The following is an 18,822-nucleotide window of genomic DNA, read 5'->3' on the forward strand; positions in this document are numbered from 1 at the left end:
AAGCCCCCCCTTTGATCACCAGATATCGCCTACTCTTTTCTCTATACTGCTTGCATTAGAGTAGTGTAGCATGTTACTGCTTTCCGTTATTCCTATCCTGATGCATAGCCTGTCCTTGCTACTACTGTTGTTACCATTACCTGCTATCCTACTGCTTAGTATAGGATGCTAGTGTTCCATCAGTGGCCCTACACTCTTGTCCGTCTGCCATGCTATACTACTGGGCCGTGATCACTTCGGGAGGTGATCACGGGCATATACGATATACTTTACACAGTTACATTACCTGTGATACTGTTCGGAGATGGGGGCTGAAGGGGCAGGTGGCTCCATCCCGGTAGAGGTGGGCCTGGGTTCCCGACGGCCCCCGACTGTTACTTTGTGGCGGAGCGGCAGGGCAGGTTGAGACCACCTAGGAGACAGGTGGGCCTGGCCCTGTTCGGCGTTCGTGGATACTTAACACGCTTAACGAGATCTTGGTATTTGATCTGAGTCGGCTACGAGCCTATACGCACTAACCATCTACGCAGGAGTAGTTATGGGTATCCCGGCGTCGTGGTATCAGCCGAAGCCTTCTTGACGTCAGCGACTGAGTGGCGCGCGCCGGGTTGGACTGCGTTAACGCAACTTCCTTTGTAATGGAGGTTGCTAGGTCTGCTCACCGGCTGCGTACGCAACGTGCAGGTGTGCTAAGGGCGATGGGCCCAGACCCCTGTGCGCTTAGGTTTAGACCGGCGTGCTGACCTCTCTGTTGTGCCTAGGTGGGGCTGCGACGTGTTGATCTTCCGAGGCCGGGCATGACCCAGGAAAGTGTGTCCGGCCAAATGGGATCGAGCGTGTTGGGTTATGTGGTGCACCCCTGCAGGGAAGTTAATCTATTCGAATAGCCGTGATCTTCGGTAACAGGACGACTTGGAGTTGTACCTTGACCTTATGACAACTAGAACCGGATACTTAAATAAAACACACCCTTCCAAGTGCCAGATACAACCGGTGGTCGCTCTCTCTCAGGGATACGAGGAGGGGATCGCCGGGTAGGATTATGCTATGCGATGCTATTTGGAGATGCTACTTGGAGATGCTACTTGGAGGACTTCAATCTACTCTCTTCTACATGCTGCAAGACGGAGGCTGCCAGAAGCGTAGTCTTCGATAGGACTAGCTATCCCCCCTCTTATTCTGGCATTCTGCAGTTCAGTGCACTGATATGGCCTCCTTACACATATACCCATGCATATGTAGTGTAGTTCCTTGCTTGCGAGTACTTTGGATGAGTACTCACGGTTGCTTTTCTCCCTCTTTTCCCCTTTCCCTTCTACCTGGTTGTCGCAACCAGATGCTGGAGCCCTGGAGTCAGACGCCACCGTCGACGACGACCCCTACTACACCGGAGGTGCCTACTACTACGTGCAGGCCGCTGACGACGACCAGGAGTAGTTAGGAGGATCCCAAGCAGGAGGCCTGCGCCTCTTTCGATCTGTATCCCAGTTTGTGCTAGCCTTCTTAAGGCAAACTTGTTTAACTTATGTCTGTACTCAGATATTGTTGCTTCCGTTGACTCGTCTATGATCGAGCACTTGTATTCGAGCCCTCGAGGCCCCTGGCTTGTATTATGATGCTTGTATGACTTATTTATGTTTTAGAGTTGTGTTGTGATATCTTCCCGCGAGTCCCTGATCTTGATCGTACACATTTGCGTGCATGATTAGTGTACGATTAAATCGGGGGCGTCACAGCTGTTACGGAAAGGCTTCGTCACAATCTCCTCCTAGTCGTACACCCAAGTGTGTAACAATAAACGGGGTTGGTTGTGTCATGTGGGGAACGTGTACGACCTCTGCAGAGGGTTAAACCTAATCGATTAGCCGTGCCCCCGGTTACGGGCAAATTTGAGCAACTGAAGACTTGGACTGAAGAAGAATCTCCCCTCTCTTTTTTAAAAAGCTGTTTTAAGGGTTAAAGTTGAGGAATGAGCACAGTGAATGTGTTTCACTTCAACCTTATGGATGTTTTAAAACTATTTTGGAGAATGAGCACTGGTGCGTATATCTAAGTGTCTCACTCCTATCTTTTATACTAAAAAAATATATTTCTATTTCAAACAAAGTTTACAAAATTTAGTACAGTAGAATATTGGCTTTATGCAAAGGAACCGTCCACCAATACTTACCCTGCATATATAATCTGTTATACTCTCCTTTGCAACTTGCGAGTACATTCCACGTACTCATCTGCACCTGTCATGTGCAGATCTCGACAGATTAAGAGACGATAGGGTTATGGTCTACACTCAACGAGCCCAGTGGCGTTGATGGAGCCTAACTTAGCGACTACGTATAATTCCGCTGTATTATCTGCCAGCTTGAGCTGTGCCTAAGGTATGATATATATATATATATATATATATATATATATATATATATATATATATATATATATATTTGGATCTACCGTTGTAGTAGAATGATATATGTCTTACTGATATTCATTTTTGTTACTGTGTGTGCTAGCTATGATCCAGGATAGCACAGTAAGCACACAGACTTGGATTTACCAAATCCGGGTCGTTACACTCTGTCTCACACAAACCCAAAAAACCAACTCAAGCATGAGTTCCAGCCACTTTTCCTGTGATTTTCGATCTCCTTGCTCAAAGCACCTCTCGCAAAACTGCTTGGGGAGATTGTTCCTTGGTATGTGACTCCTCCATTGGTCCAATTAGTTTTTGTTCTGGTGCTTTATTCTTTGCAAATTTGTGATGCATAGGTGACCATGTTCTTGAGATTGCATGTCAAATTTATATGCTTCTAAGTAGTTCTAATGCTTGATATAGGCTCTAGGCACTTGTAGGAGTAGTTGCTATCAGTTTTATTGAAGTTGGTTCACTTTTGTTTGAAGTTACTAAAAAATTCAGAATCTTTCAGAGAAAAACAATATGCTTAGGAAGATGTTCCAAGGTGGTTCCTCTAAGAAGCAAGGACCCAGGATTGCTATGCGCGATGCTGACGAGGATCCACCAAGAGACGCTCCAGTACGGCCTTGCGAATGGCCGTCAGAAAATTTTATGGACCATGCGGGAATTAAAGAAGAATTCAACGCATATTTGCGCAATGCCGGTCTTGAGAATTTTGAGGCTAACAAATGCCCCCGGTATCATGATCTCACAAGTTCCTTTGTGAGGAGGTTTGAGTATTCATCTTCGCGTAATTCTCCTTCAGTCATGTTTGATCTCTATGACAAATCTTATACCATGGACTTAGAGGATTTCCCTTCTGCTTGCAAACTTCCATCATGGGGCAGTATTAGGGATCCCCCTAAATCTGAATTTAGAAACTTTCTTGCTAGTATAATTGTGGGGGAATCTAGAGATATAACGCAGGCTACCATAGGGAGCATTCACTTTCCTGCTATACATTATTTTGCTCTCTTCATCGGTAGATGCATAAATGCTAGGGATGAAGCATGTCATATGTGTGTCCCTGATCTTGGCATTCTTAGGAGTGCTGTGTTAGGAGACCAATCTTATCATATGGGAGCCATTGTAGCTCGTAGGTTGCACCATAGTAGACATAATGGAGATTTCTTTGGAGGAATTTATGCAACCCGCTTAGCTCATTTTCTTGAGATAGACATTCGTGAGGGTGATACGGAGTTGCCTCCTGCATATTTAGATTATGACTCTATGGCTTCGCACCAGTTTGTCGAGAGGCCTGAATCACCTTTCTTATATCGTTTAATTTTTGATACACGACGTGTTTTCCGTATTACTCTCCCTGCTCCTGCCTTCTTTGATTCACAGACAAAAAGAAAATATATTGTTACCAAAGAGGAGGCAGAAGAGTACGAGAGGAGAGCGGAGGCAGCTCGACTCCACGCTGCAGCTCAGCAGGCGATAACCGTTGCACATCAATATGATCCCAACTATTCCTCATCACAGTACGACCCCAACAACTATTATTATGGATATCCGCCAGGCCAGCCGTGGCCATAGACCAAACTTAGGCCAAAAGCCTAAGCTTGGGGGAGTACGTATTTCTCACCGACATTACATTATGTTCACACACTCATTGCTAGATGTCAGTGCTCATACTTTTTCACTGTAATATCCATGCTAGTTTATTTTCTTTTTTCCTTCTTTCTTTTCGTGTGTTTGTTAAACCTTAAGAAAAACCAAAAAAATTAGTAGTAGTTTATTTTTCTGCTGTAGTAGTAATAATTAAAAAGAAAACCCAAAAATATTTCCCGTTCTTCTTTTGCTTGTTGGGAGCTTTCCCGTGTAAATAGTTTTATTTCTTTTATTTTATTTGGGGGTCAGTAGGAGAATACCATAATTAAATTGTTGCAGTGGCTCTTATATGCATTACTGTTGATTTAACCAAGAGCCCATATTGCCTTGTCTTTTCCTGTTTATTAAATGCTCGCAGATTCCAGCTTAATCCAATGCACGTACACTCTTATTATTATTCATACCGTTCGGTTGTGCAAGTAAAAGGCAATTATGATGATATATGATGGGCTGACTGAGATGAGAAAAGCTGGTATGAACTCGACCTCTTTTGTTTTTTGTAAATATGATGAGCCCCTCATTCTTGATTCAGCTTATTATGAATAAACATATTTGCAATGACAATTAGATATCATAGTTGCTTGTGCCATGCTTGATTAGCTATGAGTTATAATGGTTTACCTTGTGTGCCAACATGCTATTGAGATGATTATGATGTGGTATGATGGGGTGGTATCCTCCTTTGAATGATTTAAGTGACTTGACTTGGCACATGTTCACGCATGTAGTTGAAACAAAATCAACATAGCCTTCACGATATTTATGTTCATGGTGGATTATATCCTACTCATGCTTGCATCCAATGTTTATTAATTTTAATGCATGTACATGGCTATTGTCGCTCTCTAGTTGGTCGCTTCTCAGTCTTTTGCTAGCCTTCACTTGTACTAAGCGGGAATACTGCTTGTGCATCCAATCCCTTAAACCCCAAAGTTATTCCAGATGAGTCCACTATACCTTCCTATATGCGGTATCTACCTGCCGTTCCAAGTAAATTTGTATGTGCCAAACTCTAAACCTTCAAATAAACATTCTATTTTGTATGCTCGAATAGCTCATGTATCAACCAAGGATGTCCTTATCTTCCGTGTTAGGCGGGTTATTCTCAAGAGGAGTGGACTCCGTCCTCACTCACGAGAAAATGGATGGTCACCGGGATGCCCAGTCCCATGCTTGATGCAAACTAAACCAAAATTAATTGCAAACAAAACTCCCCCTGGGACCTGATGTATGTTGGAGTCACTCGTTGTTTCGAGCAAGCCATGGATTGATGCTTGTTGGTGGAGGGGGAGCATAAACTTTACCATTCTATTTGGGAACCGCCTATAATGTGTGTAGCATGGAAGATATCGCCATCTCTTAGTTGTTACGTTGACAATGAAAGACCGCTCAAAATACAATTTATCTCTATTTCAAAACCGAGCTCTGGCACCTCTACAAATCCCTGCTTCCCTCTGCGAAGGGCCTATCCATTTACTTTCATGTTGAGTCATCACCCTCTTATTAAAAAGCACTAGCTGGAGAGCACAGCCGTCATTAGCATTCATCACTGTTAATTTATGTTGGGTATGACTATGGTTGGATCTTTTTTACCATGAATTACAATGTCTAGTCAGTCCTTGATCTTTAAAGGTGCTCTGCATTTATGTTTTGCGGTCTCAGAAAGGGCTAGCGAGATACCATCTTGTTATATCATATTATGATTGTTTTGAGAAAGTGTTGTCATCCGAGATGTATTATTATGACTTGCTAGTTGATTATGCTATTGATATGAGTAATTATAAGACCTGAGAATTATTGCAAATATGGTTAGTTATGATCTATGCTGAAAACTTGAATGCTGGCTTGACATAGTTACAACAACAAGAGCAAACAGAGTTTGTAAAAGTTTTTCTTTCTTTCTTTTAGTTTGTCAACTGAATTGCTTGAGGACAAGCAAGGGTTTAAGCTTGGGGGAGTTGATATGTCTCCGTCGTATCTACTTTTCCAAACACGTTTGCCCTTGTTTTGGACTCTTAACTTGTATGATTTGAATGAAACTAACCCGGATTGACGCTGTTTTCAGCAGAATTGCCATGATGTTGTTTTATGTGCAGAAAACAAATATTCTCGGAATGACCTGAAACTCCACGGAACATCTTAGAAAAAAAAAAATCCTCGCCAAAGATGAAGACCAGGGGGCCCACACCCTTCTCACGAGGGTGGGGGGTGTCGTGGTTCTAAGCCAGACAGTAGAGTGGGGGATAGGTTTGGAGAGGCAAGGTCCTAGCTATGGAGAGGTTGTAAACACAAGGGATGTATGAGTTCGGGCCCTTCTCGGAAGAAGTAACAACCCTACGTCTCGGAGCCCGGAGGCGGTCGAGTGGATTATGAGTACATGAGTTACAAGGTGCCGAACCTTTCTGCCTGTGGAGGGGGGGTGGCTTATATAGAGTGCGCCAGGACCCCAGCCAGCCCACGTAGGAGAGGGTTTAAGGTGAGTTAAGTCTGGGGCGTTACTGGTAACGCCCCACATAAAGTGTCTTTACTATCATAAAGGCTACTTAATTACAGGCCGTTGCAGTGCAGAGTGCCTCTTGACCTCCTGGTGGTCGAGTGAGTCTTCGTGGTCGAGTCCTTCAGGCCAGTCGAGTGGGTCCTCGTTGGTCGACTGGAAGGCGACCTCTTCTGAGGACGTCCTTGGGTAAGTCACTTGGATCAGGTCCATGACCCTACCCTAGGTACATAACCCCATCATTAGCCCCCGAATGGATTGAGGCTTCGAGTGAAGAAGGAGTTGATGTCGTTTCCGATTAACCTTTGCGCTCTGGTCGCGCGCTGTTCTGGGCCAAAGAACCTCTTCGTCGACAGTGAGCAACTTGTCTTCAGTCGACTTGATCCATTCTCTTCTTTTGTCGAGTGATCTTTCGGGCTTCGACGATCTCCGAGCGACGGATCACCGGAAACCCCGTGTCTGATAGACTGATCTGCTGTTCGCGGATTCCGCGGGATGCGAAATTTGGGGACGCGCACGAAGTGGAGCGGACCGCGGCGTTCGGATGGGACGGGACATAGACGCCTCGATCTCCGCGCCGCTTTTTTCGCCACGTATCCCGTCTGCACAACTGCTCCCGGATATGATTAGATCGACCGGGCCCACCTGTCATCCACTCGGAAGGGACCTTATAAATGCACCCGGCGGGGATTTCTGTGCTGCGCCTCAGCATTCTCTCTCTCTCTCTGCTCCCTTCGTCCCCGCCCAGCGCGCTCACTCTCGCCCCCGCACAACTTCCCTTCGCGCATCTCGCCGGCAACCATGGCCAAGGAGAAGACAGCGGCGCTGGAACGTGCGAAGAAGGCGTCGGCGTCGGAGAAGGCAAAGGGGAGATCTACCACCCGCGGAGGGTCCTCGTCCAGATCTCGCCTGCCGAAGGGCTGGGTCCAAGGAGACTGGATCCAGTCGACCATCACAGAGAATGACCTCCTCGACATGGCCAACGAGGGTTTGATCCCTCATGGAGCTGCGAGGCTTCCGGGGAAGGAGTGGCAGCCCCAGCCAGAAGAGGGTGAGTGTGTGCTCTTGGCCACCCATGTTGATCGTGGATTTTCCTTGCCGCCGAGTGTTTTCTTCCGTGGCTTCTTGAATTTCTTTGGAGCGCAGCTCCACCACTTTACCCCAAACTATATTGCCTATCTTGCCGCGTTCGTGTCCATGTGTGAGGGTTTCCTGGGCTGTCGACCGCACTGGGGTTTATTCAAGCACATATTCACGTGTCGCTCTCAGACCGTGAAGAAGGCGAGCCCAGGCGATGAAAGGACCTGAGTCGTCCAAATCTGTGGGGGTCTGGGCATCCAGGTGAGGAATAAGAGCACTTTCCCGCCCATGACCTTCCCCGAGTCAGTCAGAGGCTGGCAGTCGACCTGGTTCTACTGCCAGGACCAGTCGACGCCGGGGCAGTCGAGTGGACTCCCACAGTTTACCATGGACCGAGTGAACAAGCCATCCTCTCTGAAGTTGATTCTGGAGGAGAAAGCTGACGTGAAGATGTTGATGGAGCGCGTGGTGCAGTTGGTTCGGGAGGGAGTGACGGGCATGGACCTCCTGGAGGTCTTCCTCAGGCGTCGCATCCAGCCCCTTCAGTTCCGGAGCCACTGCATGTGGTTGTACTATGGGACTGAAGACGAGACTCGAGTCCATCCAGAAGCAGTCGACGATGTCACTCTGGAAAGATGGATGGTAGCCGTTATCGGGAACAAGGACAACCCACGCGGAGCCAGAAGGATTCCTCCACTCGACCACCACAGCGATCCAAACAAGGTACACTTGCTCTGCTCTCCACTGCGTTCTTGTCGCATTCATTTCTGTTTACTCTGCCGACTTGTCGACTGATTCTTGTCTTGATATCTACTAGGCCCTCACCGAGCTGTACTCGATGCCCAATGGGGCACAAACTCCGACTGAGGAGGGTGAGGCGAGTGGGGGCGAGAGCCAGGACGAGGAGGAATGGGACTCGGACGTTGCAGAGGATGATGATGATGACGGCGATGATGGCGGTGATGAAGATGACGTTGAAGACGAGGAAGAAGAGGAGGAGGAGGTCGTACCACCGCGCTCGGAAAGGCGGTCGAAGCTTGTCCACGACCCTTCGACTGAACGTGGTAAGGGGGTTGCGACCGCTGCTCAGTCGACCAAACGCCCTCGGACCACCTCTCCAGTGCCGACTGAAAAGGCGCCGAAGCAGCCCAGGGCGGCCTCGTCGAAGCCGATCAAGCTCCTGCCGAAGATGAAGGTGTCCATCCCCACCATATCAGGGTAACCGTGCTGCTTAAGTCTTCTTATTTTGTGTGAACTTTGTCTCTGGTCGACGCCGAAGTTAGTCGACTGATCCTTTGGAGTTGCAGTGCTGCTACTTCTGAAACCTCAGCCCGGGCCGATGACCACGAGATGGAGGACGCAGCAACTTCGAAACCAGGTACTGTATTCTTAACGCCGTTCTTAGTCGACTGATTCGCGATCTCTGATCCTGATTCTTCTCCGTAGCCCCACCCAATGTTGTTATCGATCTCCCTGATGATGATGAGGATGAAGAACCACTGAAGCGCAGGAGGAGTCGGAAAGCGTCTGCCAGTAAGGTGCCTCAGGATGTGACGGCGCCTGAGATTCCGACTGCGGAGGAAGGGAACACCACTCGACACACGGTGTCCTTCGCAGATCCATTGACGAGTGCTCAGCAGCCCTCCCTCTTCACAACGCACCACGTCCCGGAGGACCAAGCTGGCGCGGCGAAGGAGGCAATACGCCAGGCGGGAATCATGATGGAGCAGCTGAAGACCATCCAGGATGCGAGCCAGGCAGCTTATGACGCCAGCTCTGCCCTCCAAAGCAATGTCCAGGTCAGTCGACCACTGTTTGTTCTGTTGGATATGCTACCAAAAACTTTTCCTTTCCGGAATTTATAGTAGTCACCCACTGGGTGTGTCGAATAAACTCCGTGTTAGCGGGGGCACGCTGAGTGCACCCGCTGGGTGTAGTCCCCAAGGCTAAGGTCGACTGCTGGCAGTCGGCCTTAGGCTTTAGGATGTCAATCTTTCTGTCAGTCGACTATGTCGACTGGATTTCACGAACCGGTGGGGGCACGCTGAGTGCACCCACTGGGTGTAGTCCCCAAGGCTAAGGTCGACTGTTGACAGTCGGCCTTAGGCTTTATGATGTCAATTTTTCTGTCAGTCGACTATGTCGACTGGATTTCACAAACCGGTGGGGGCACGCTGAGTGCACCCACTGGGTGTAGTCCCCGAGACTGTGGTCGACTGCTTGCAGTTGATCACAGTCTTAGAGAATGCATCTCGCTCTTTTTTTTTTGAGGTCGACTGGTCGACTTTGTCTTCAACAGGATTAGTGGGGGCATGCTGAGTGCACCCACTAGGTGTAGTCCCCGAGACTACGGTCGAATGCTTGTATTCGGCTGTAGTCTTAGAAACGTGTGTTTTTTCCTTTTTCACTCGGAAGTGAATTATATTTGACATTTAGTCGATTGGTTCTTCGCAGAACTCTTGTGATCTTGTGGCTCGCTACTCCGAGCTGGAAAACAAGCACACTCAACTCGAGCTGAGCCTGAAGCTGGTTCAGGAGAAGCTGACAAAGGCAAAGGAGGAGACCGAAGGTATGTTTGGTGAGATCCTGACGACTGCTTTTCCCCTTGCTTGTTTCAAAATCTGATCTTGCTGTAACTTGCAGGTAAGGTAAGGGAGGCCCAACAGAAGAAAGACCTTGAACTAGCTGAGAAGATCAAGCTTGCTGACGAGAAGTTAGCTTCAGTCACCAAGCTTGAACAAGACAATACCAATCTGAAGGCTGCTCTTGGGATCGCCAACAAGGAGGTCAGTCGACTGAAAACTGATAAAGCTGCCCTGACCGACCAAGTCAGCAAATTGACTGGGAAGAAAACTGATCTGGAGGCCTTCCTGAGTGGTCTTGCCAAGAAGCTGTTTCTTATGCTTGAAGGTAAACCTCTATGCTTGGCGAACATTTCCAATTGTGGTTTTTCCATTCGACCATCTCCTTGACTTAGTGATCATCCTTGCAGAATTTTGTCAAAACTTTGAAGAAGAAACCAGCCGACTGGAGCCAAACCTCGACCCCGTCAATTCTCCGGTGAACGACGAAGTTGCCATGGATGTTTTCCGACTGGAGTCTCGTGTTGTAGCTGTCGTGGACTATCTCGCAAGGCTGAAGGCCGCCACATCTCGCATCGACTCGACGCTCTGGCCTGAGGAGACACTTCAGAATGACCTTGAGTCGCTGATGACCCGCTTGAACACGATCCCTGGTCGAGTGCAGGAATGGAAGAAGTCCTCGGCTCGGTGTGGTGCAGATGTTGCTCTGTGTCTGGCCCGAGTCCACTATAAAGATGCGCGAGAAGAGAAGCTGGCGGCTCTTCGGGTGGCCAACACAAGAAACACGACTTCAGGTCCTTTATGGAAACTTTCCTTGCAGCTGCCACTCGGATCGCCGACGGAATTGACCTTGATGAATTCGTTGCACCTTCCAGCCCTCCACAGGAGGGGTAAAAAACTTCTTCTGGCTCGACTCTTTAAATTTGCCTCGGTATGCCGAGTGGAATTGTAACCGATAAACCTTAACAGGCTTAACGCCTGAGCACTTTCGGTTCCTTTAGATATCGATTCAAACTTGAATTTGGTGCTTGAATATGATTGCCTTTGGCTCGAAATGTCTTTTGCAGGTTCAAAGCAAGGCGCCTTTACTGCAATCGACTTATTCTTTAGTCCACTTAGGCGAGCACTGAGCTGCGGCTAAGCCTCCGAGTGAGAGGCTTGCTCTTCACTCGGTAGGATTTTGGTAACTTAGGCGAGCACAGGGCTGCAGCTAAGCCCCTGAGTGAGAGGATTGCTCTTCACTCGGTAGGATTTTTATAACTTAGGCGAGCACAGGGCTGCAGCTAAGCCCCCGAGTGAGAGGATTGCTCTTCACTCGGTAGGATTTTTATAACTTAGGCGAGTGCTTGGACTGCAGCTAAGCCCCCGAGTGGAAGGCTGGCTTACCACTCGGTAGGATTTTTATAACTTAGGCGAGCACAGGGCTGCAGCTAAGCCCCCGAGTGGAAGGCTGGCTTACCACTCGGTAGGATTTTTATAACTTAGGCGAGCACAGGGCTGCAGCTAAGCCCCCGAGTGAGAGGATTGCTCTTCACTCGGTAGGATTTTTATAAACTTAGGCGAAACGGATTCGCGGCTAAGTCACCCACTGAGGGGAATTTTATTGGACAAAAATAAAAAGTGACAGAAATTATGGAGGAACTTTGACACTATTATTTTGAGGTCCATGAACTACAGAAGTACTTTATTGCAACTCATCCGAGTGATAAACTTAAGTGTAAAATGGGCGGAGTAGCTCCGCGTTCCAAGCTCGGGGCTCGTCGATATTATGCTCGACGTTGTAAAGACGGTACGCCCCGTTGTGGAGAACCTTGGTGACGATGAAGGGGCCTTCCCAAGAAGGAGCAAGCTTGTGTGGTTTGTGCTGATCCACTCGGAGAACTAAATCCCCTTCCTGGAAGGCTCGACCTCTCACATTTCTGGCGTGGAAACGACGCAAATCTTGTTGGTAGATGGTCGACCGGATCAGAGCCATCTCCCTTTCTTCCTCTAAAAGGTCGACTGCGTCCTGCCGCGCTTGTTCAGCCTCTGCTTCGTTGTAGATTTCAACTCGAGGAGCATTGTGGAGAAGATCACTCGGCAAGACTGCTTCAGCTCCGTAGACCAAGAAGAATGGAGTTCTTCCGGTCGACCGATTAGGTGTGGTCCGCAGTCCCCAAAGTACCGAGGGAAGTTCATCCACCCAAGCTCCAGCTGCGTGTTTGAGATCACGCATCAGTCGAGGCTTCAACCCCTTAAGAATCAGTCCATTAGCTCGCTCTGCTTGTCCATTCGACTGCGGATGGGCGACTGAAGCGTAGTCGACCCGTGTGCCTTGAGAGTTGCAGAAATCTCTGAATTCATCCGAGTCAAAGTTCGACCCATTATCCGTAATGATGCTGTGCGGGACTCCATATCTGAATACTAGTTCCCTGATGAAGCTAACAGCAGTACCGGTGTCAAGGTTCTTGATTGGCTTAGCCTCGATCCACTTGGTGAACTTGTCGATTGCCACCAGTACATGCGTGAAGCCACTTCGTCCTGTTCTCAAAGGACCGACCATGTCCAATCCCCATATTGCGAAAGGCCAGACGAGTGGGATGGTCTTCAGAGCTGACGCAGGCTTGTGCGACATATTCGAGTAGAACTGACATCCTTCGCACTTATCCACTATCTCTTTTGCCATCTCATTCGCCTTTGGCCAGTAAAATCCGGCTCGGTATGCTTTGGCCATGATGGTCCGAGAGGATGCATGATGACCACAGGTTCCCGAGTGAATATCATTGAGGATGAGTCGACCTTCTTCTGGTGTTATGCACTTCTGACCAACTCCAGTCGCACTTTCTCTGTACAATTGTCCTTTGATTACGGTAAAGGCCTTAGATCGACGGACGATCTGTCGAGCCTCTTCCTCATCCTCCGGAAGCTCTTTTCTCAGGATATATGCGACATACGGAACTGTCCAGTCAGGAATGACCACCAAAACCTCCATGATCAAGTCGACCACCGCTGGGACTTCAACTTCAGTCGGATCTGTGGCACTCTTGGGTTGTGGAGTTTCTTCAGTGAAAGGATCTTCTTTGACTGACGGAGTGTGTATATGCTCCAAGAACACACCACTCGGAATGGCTTCTCTCTTGGAACCTATCTTTGCTAGATCATCAGCTGCTTGATTTTTCAGTCGGGGTATATGATGGAGCTCCAACCCCTCGAACTTCTTTTCCAGCTTCCTCACTGCACTGCAGTATCCAGTCATGGCTGGGCTTCTCATGTCCCACTCTTTCATCACCTGATTGACCACTAAATCCGAGTCGCCATAGACCATCAGGCGACGGACGCCGAGTGAAATGGCCATGCGCAACCCATATAAGAGGGCCTCATATTCTGCCTCATTGTTGGAGGAATCAAAGTGAATCTGGAGCACATATCTGAGCTTATCTCCTCTGGGGGAAACCAGGACAACCCCAGCACCGGAACCATTCAACATCTTAGAGCCATCAAAAAACATGATCCAATGCTCCGAGTGAACTTCAGTCGGCTGCTGTTGTTCAATCCACTCGGCGAGGAAATCTGCTATTGCCTGGGACTTAATGTCTTTCTTTGCCTCAAACTTGATATCAAGGGGAAGAAGTTCAATCGCCCATTTGGCCACTCGATCAGTTGCATCTCTGTTGTGCAAAATCTCTGATAGTGGAGCGTCGCTGACGACTGTGATGGAATGATCAGAGAAATAATGAGCAACCTTCTTTGTGGTCATGTATATTCCATACACAAGCTTCTGATAATGAGGATATCTCTGCTTGGATGGAGTCAAGACTTCAGACAAATAATACACTGGGCGCTGAACTTTGAAAGCTTTTCCTTCTTCTTCCCGCTCGACCGTTAGCACAGTACTGACGACTTGTCCTGTGGCTGCGATATAGAGCAACAGAGGCTCTTTGCTGATTGGAGCAGCAAGCACCGGCTGGGTGGAGAGCAGAGTTTTTAGCTCGGCAAACGCTGCATCAGCTTCTGGAGTCCACTCGAACTTGTCTGTCTTCTTCATCAGTCGGTAAAGAGGCAATGCCTTTTCACCGAGTCGTGAGATGAATCGACTTAATGCGGCCAAGCATCCAGTAAGCTTCTGGACATCGTGCACTCGCACAGGGCGTTTCATTCGGAGAATAGTGCCAATCTTCTCTGGGTTAGCGTTGATTCCCCGTTCGGAAACGAGAAAACCGAGTAACTTGCCACCAGGAACTCCAAATGTGCACTTTGATGGATTGAGCTTGATATCATATCTTCTGAGGTTGGCAAATGTTTCGGCGAGATCAGCGAGCAGGTCGGAACCTTTTCGTGACTTGACAACGATATCATCCATATATGCTTCCACATTCCGACTGATTTGAGTGAGTAGACACTTCTGAATCATTCGCATAAATGTGGCTCCGGCATTCTTGAGGCCGAATGGCATGGTGATATAGCAGAAGCACCCGAATGGAGTGATGAAAGCTGTTTTTACCTCGTCGGGTCCGTACAGACGGATCTGGTGGTACCCGGAGTAGGCATCTAAAAAAGATAGCCTCTCGCATCCCGCGGTCGAGTCAACAATTTGATCTATGCGAGGGAGAGGAAAATGATCTTTCGGGTAGGCCCGGTTGATGTGCTTGAAATCAATGCACATTCGGAGCGACTTGTCCTTCTTAGGAACCATGACGACATTAGCGAGCCACTCGGAGTGGTATATCTCTCGGATAAATCCTGCCGCCAACAGTCGAGCCACTTCTTCGCCAATGGCCTTTCTCTTCTGGACGGCGGACCGCCGAAGATGCTCTTTGACTGGTTTTGCAGATGAGTCGACTCTTAGGCGATGCTCAGCCAGTCCCCTGGGAACACCTGGCATGTCAGCGGGCTTCCATGCAAAAATGTCCCAGTTCTCACGGAGGAACTGGATGAGCGCTTCTTCCTATTTTGGGTCGAGTGATGTGGAGATGCGGGTCGGAGCTGCTTCGGGGTCGGTCGGGTGAATGTGAACAGGCTTCGTCTCACCGGACGACTGGAATGCAGACTCCGTGGCGGGTTTCTTCGATCGCAGCAAGTCACTCGGATCTGCGTTTTGCTTGTATTCTTCGAACTCGACCGCTGTCACCTGGGAATCGGCAATCTTGGAGCCCTTCTGAAAGCACTCTTCTGCCTTTTTCCGATCACCGGTGACAGTGATCACTCCTTTGGGGCCGGGCATCTTCAATTTGAGGTACACGTAGCATGGTCGAGCCATGAACCGTGCGTAAGCTGGTCTCCCCAAAATGGCATGATATGCACTCTGAAAATCCACGACCTCAAACGTCAACTTTTCTTTGCGAAAATGTTTCGAATCACCAAACACCACATCCAAAGCTATTTGGCCGAGTGACTCGGCCTTCTTCCCTGGTATAACTCCATGAAAGCTCATGTTACTAGTGCTCAGTCGGGACATCGGAATGCCCATTCCTTTCAGTGTGTCTGCATACAACAAGTTCAGCCCACTTCCACCATCCATCAGCACCTTTGTCAGTCGAGTGCCTTCGACAACTGGATCGACCACCAAAGCTTGCCTCCCAGGTGTGGCAATATGAGTCGGGTGATCAGATTGGTCGAATGTGATAGGTGTTTGAGACCACTTCAGATAATTTGCTTTCGCTGGGGCAACCATGTTCACCTCTCGGTTAATGACTTTCAGTCGACTCCTGCTTTCCACATCTGCAAAGATCATCAGAGTGGAGTTGATATGTGGATATCCTTCCTCACTGTCCTCCTTGTCTTCGGCCTTGTCTGACTCCTTCTCCTTGTCCTTAGACTGTTTTCCCTGAAACTGCTGGATCAGGAGTCGACATTGGCGAGTGGTGTGCTTCGGGTAGATGATATTCCCCTCTTCGTCTTTCTTCGTGTGAATGTGACATGGCATATCCATCACGTCGTTCCCTTCTTTATCCTTTACCTTCTTGGGGTTCCAGGATCCTTTTGGTTTCCCCTTAAACTTTCCCTGAGTCAAGGCCAGAGCCTCTCCAGGAGCTGCCGGTTCAGCCTTCCGCTTCTGTTTCCGACTGGTGTTTCCTTTTTCCGACTGACTCGGCTTGTGCTTGCCGCTTCGGAGTCGGTCTTCTTCTTCGCCGTTGGCGTACTTGGTAGCAATCTCCATCATCCGACTCAAGGTCATGTCACCGGTTCGACCAAACTTCAAACTCAGTTCTCTGTTCTTGACGCCATCTTTGAAGGCGCAGACTGCCTGATGATCAGACACATTCTCTACAGTGTGGTGCAAAGTGATCCACCTCTGAATATACTCTCTGAGAGTCTCATTAGCCTTCTGCACGCAGACTTGCAACTCTGTCAATCCAGTTGGTCGCTTGCAAGTCCCTTCAAACGTTCTGATGAACACTCGGGACAGATCTTCCCAAGCGTAAATGCTGCTAGGAGGTAATTGAGTCAACCACGCCCTGGCAGAACCTTCCAGCATGAGGGGCAAATGCTTCATGGCCACCTCGTCATTCCCACCACCAATTTGAACTGCCACTCGGTAGTCTTCAAGCCAAGTTTCAGGCTTAGACTCACCAGTGAACTTGCTGACTCCTGTTGCTAACCTGAAATTGGGAGGGATAACTGCGGCTCTGATAGCTCTGCTGAAACATTCAGGACCAGAAACATGCACTCGACTGCTTGTGGGCGCATCTCTGTCGAGTCCGCCCCGATGGGCCCTGTTCCGGTCGACCAAACCTTGCACGATAATGGATCGCGCGTCGAAGCCTGGTTCTCTGGGGTCGACTGGAACCCTTCGCCCTGTACTGTACTGACGCCTGTCATCTGGCTGCCGAGGAACGTAAGACCCACCCCTCGGAGGGGAATTGGGCACTCGACGCCTATCATCTCGGTCGAGTCTGTCGCCATATTGATCTCGCCGATTCTCGCGCCCTTCACGCTGCGGAGGCGATCTGGGGTTGTGAGCCGACTGAACCGTATTCACAGTGACGGATCGACTGTGAATCCTGTTGCGCGACTGAGACACGGCTGAATTCTGATCTCCTGCTGCCCGGAGCAGATCCCTGATCTGCAGCAAACCTCTACCAGCTTCCGACTGCGAAGGCTGGATGGACTCTGCTATACGGGTCGCAGCTGCTAAATTCTGAATTGGGGTTCGATATACCTAAGTCGGCGGGAAGAGTTGACGTCGACTGGTGTCGGGAACTCGTTGCCGCGCGCGCTCGTCGAGTGCTCGCTGAAGGTTCTCCAGTCGAGTGCGCTCGGCCAAATTGGCCAGACGCGCCTCCTCCAAGGCACGAGCCTCGGGGGTTTCTCCTGCGATGGGAGTACGCAGGGCATCCACGTTCCTGCGGCGAAGTTCCTCTCTTTGCAGAGAGTCGAGTGGCTCGGGCTGGTACTCTTCGTGGCGTCGTGCGGGGTCGCCTCCGTCACCTGCTCCATCATCACGGGCGAAGCCAGGGGGACTGCGGGGCCCGTCAACCATCAAGATTTCCGCCGCTGGATCACTGCTACCGCACTCGGATGCAGTCTCTATGGAGCCAGTCGACAGATCGAACAAGCCGTAAAGAGATTCGTCGGGCTCGATTGCCGCAACTTGGGTGGTGGCCGATTGGCGAGCCACCGCGTGCCTCATCCATCGCTGAAGCCTCGACCGGCCCGAGCGCTTGCGCTGACGGGAGACCGGGAGGGTGGACGATGGAGGAGCCGACCGATACTGGGTCGACGGTTGCCGCAGCAGAACGCCGCGGACACATGCGCGAAAATGCGTCGCACCGCGGACGGGGAGCGCATCTACGTCGAGTGGAGCCTCCTGGAGCCACGCGGAGTCGTCGGCGATGAAGGTGAGAGTGCCGAGACGGATCTCTTGACCCCCGACCAAAACTCCAGCAGACACCATGATGAAAGTACTCGGAAGAATCGCAACTTCTCCACAAAATCGCTAAAACACCTGCCCCACGGGGGGCGCCAACTGTCGTGGTTCTAAGCCTGACAGTAGAGTGGGGGTAGGTTTGGAGAGGCAAGGTCCTAGCTATGGAGAGGTTGTAAACACAAGGGATGTACGAGTTCAGGCCCTTCTCAGAAGAAGTAACAGCCCTACGTCTCGGAGCCCGGAGGCGGTCGAGTGGATTATGAGTATATGAGTTACAAGGTGCCGAACCCTTCTGCCTGTGGAGGGGGGTGGCTTATATAGAGTGTGCCAGGACCCCAGCCAGCCCACGTAGGAGAGGGTTTAAGGTGAGTTAAGTCTGGGGCGTTACTGGTAACGCCCCACATAAAGTGTCTTTACTATCATAAAGGCTACTTAATTACAGGCCATTGCAGTGCAGAGTGCCTCTTGACCTCCTGGTGGTCGAGTGAGTCTTCGTGGTCGAGTCCTTCAGGCCAGTCGAGTGGGTCCTCGTTGGTCGACTGGAAGGCGACCTCTTCTAAGGACGTCCTTGGGTAAGTCACTTGGATCAGGTCCATGACCCTACCCTAGGTACATAACCCCATCAGGGGGCGCCCCCCCTAGGGCGCGCCCCCTACCTCGTGGCCCCCTTGGATGCCCTCCGACGCCAACTCCAACTCTATATATTTGCTTTCAGAGAGAAAAAATCAAAGAGAAGAAATCATCGTGTTTTACG

The sequence above is a fragment of the Triticum dicoccoides genome, chromosome 5A (assembly GCF_002162155.2).
Source record: "Triticum dicoccoides isolate Atlit2015 ecotype Zavitan chromosome 5A, WEW_v2.0, whole genome shotgun sequence".
Lineage (NCBI taxonomy): Eukaryota > Viridiplantae > Streptophyta > Magnoliopsida > Poales > Poaceae > Triticum > Triticum dicoccoides.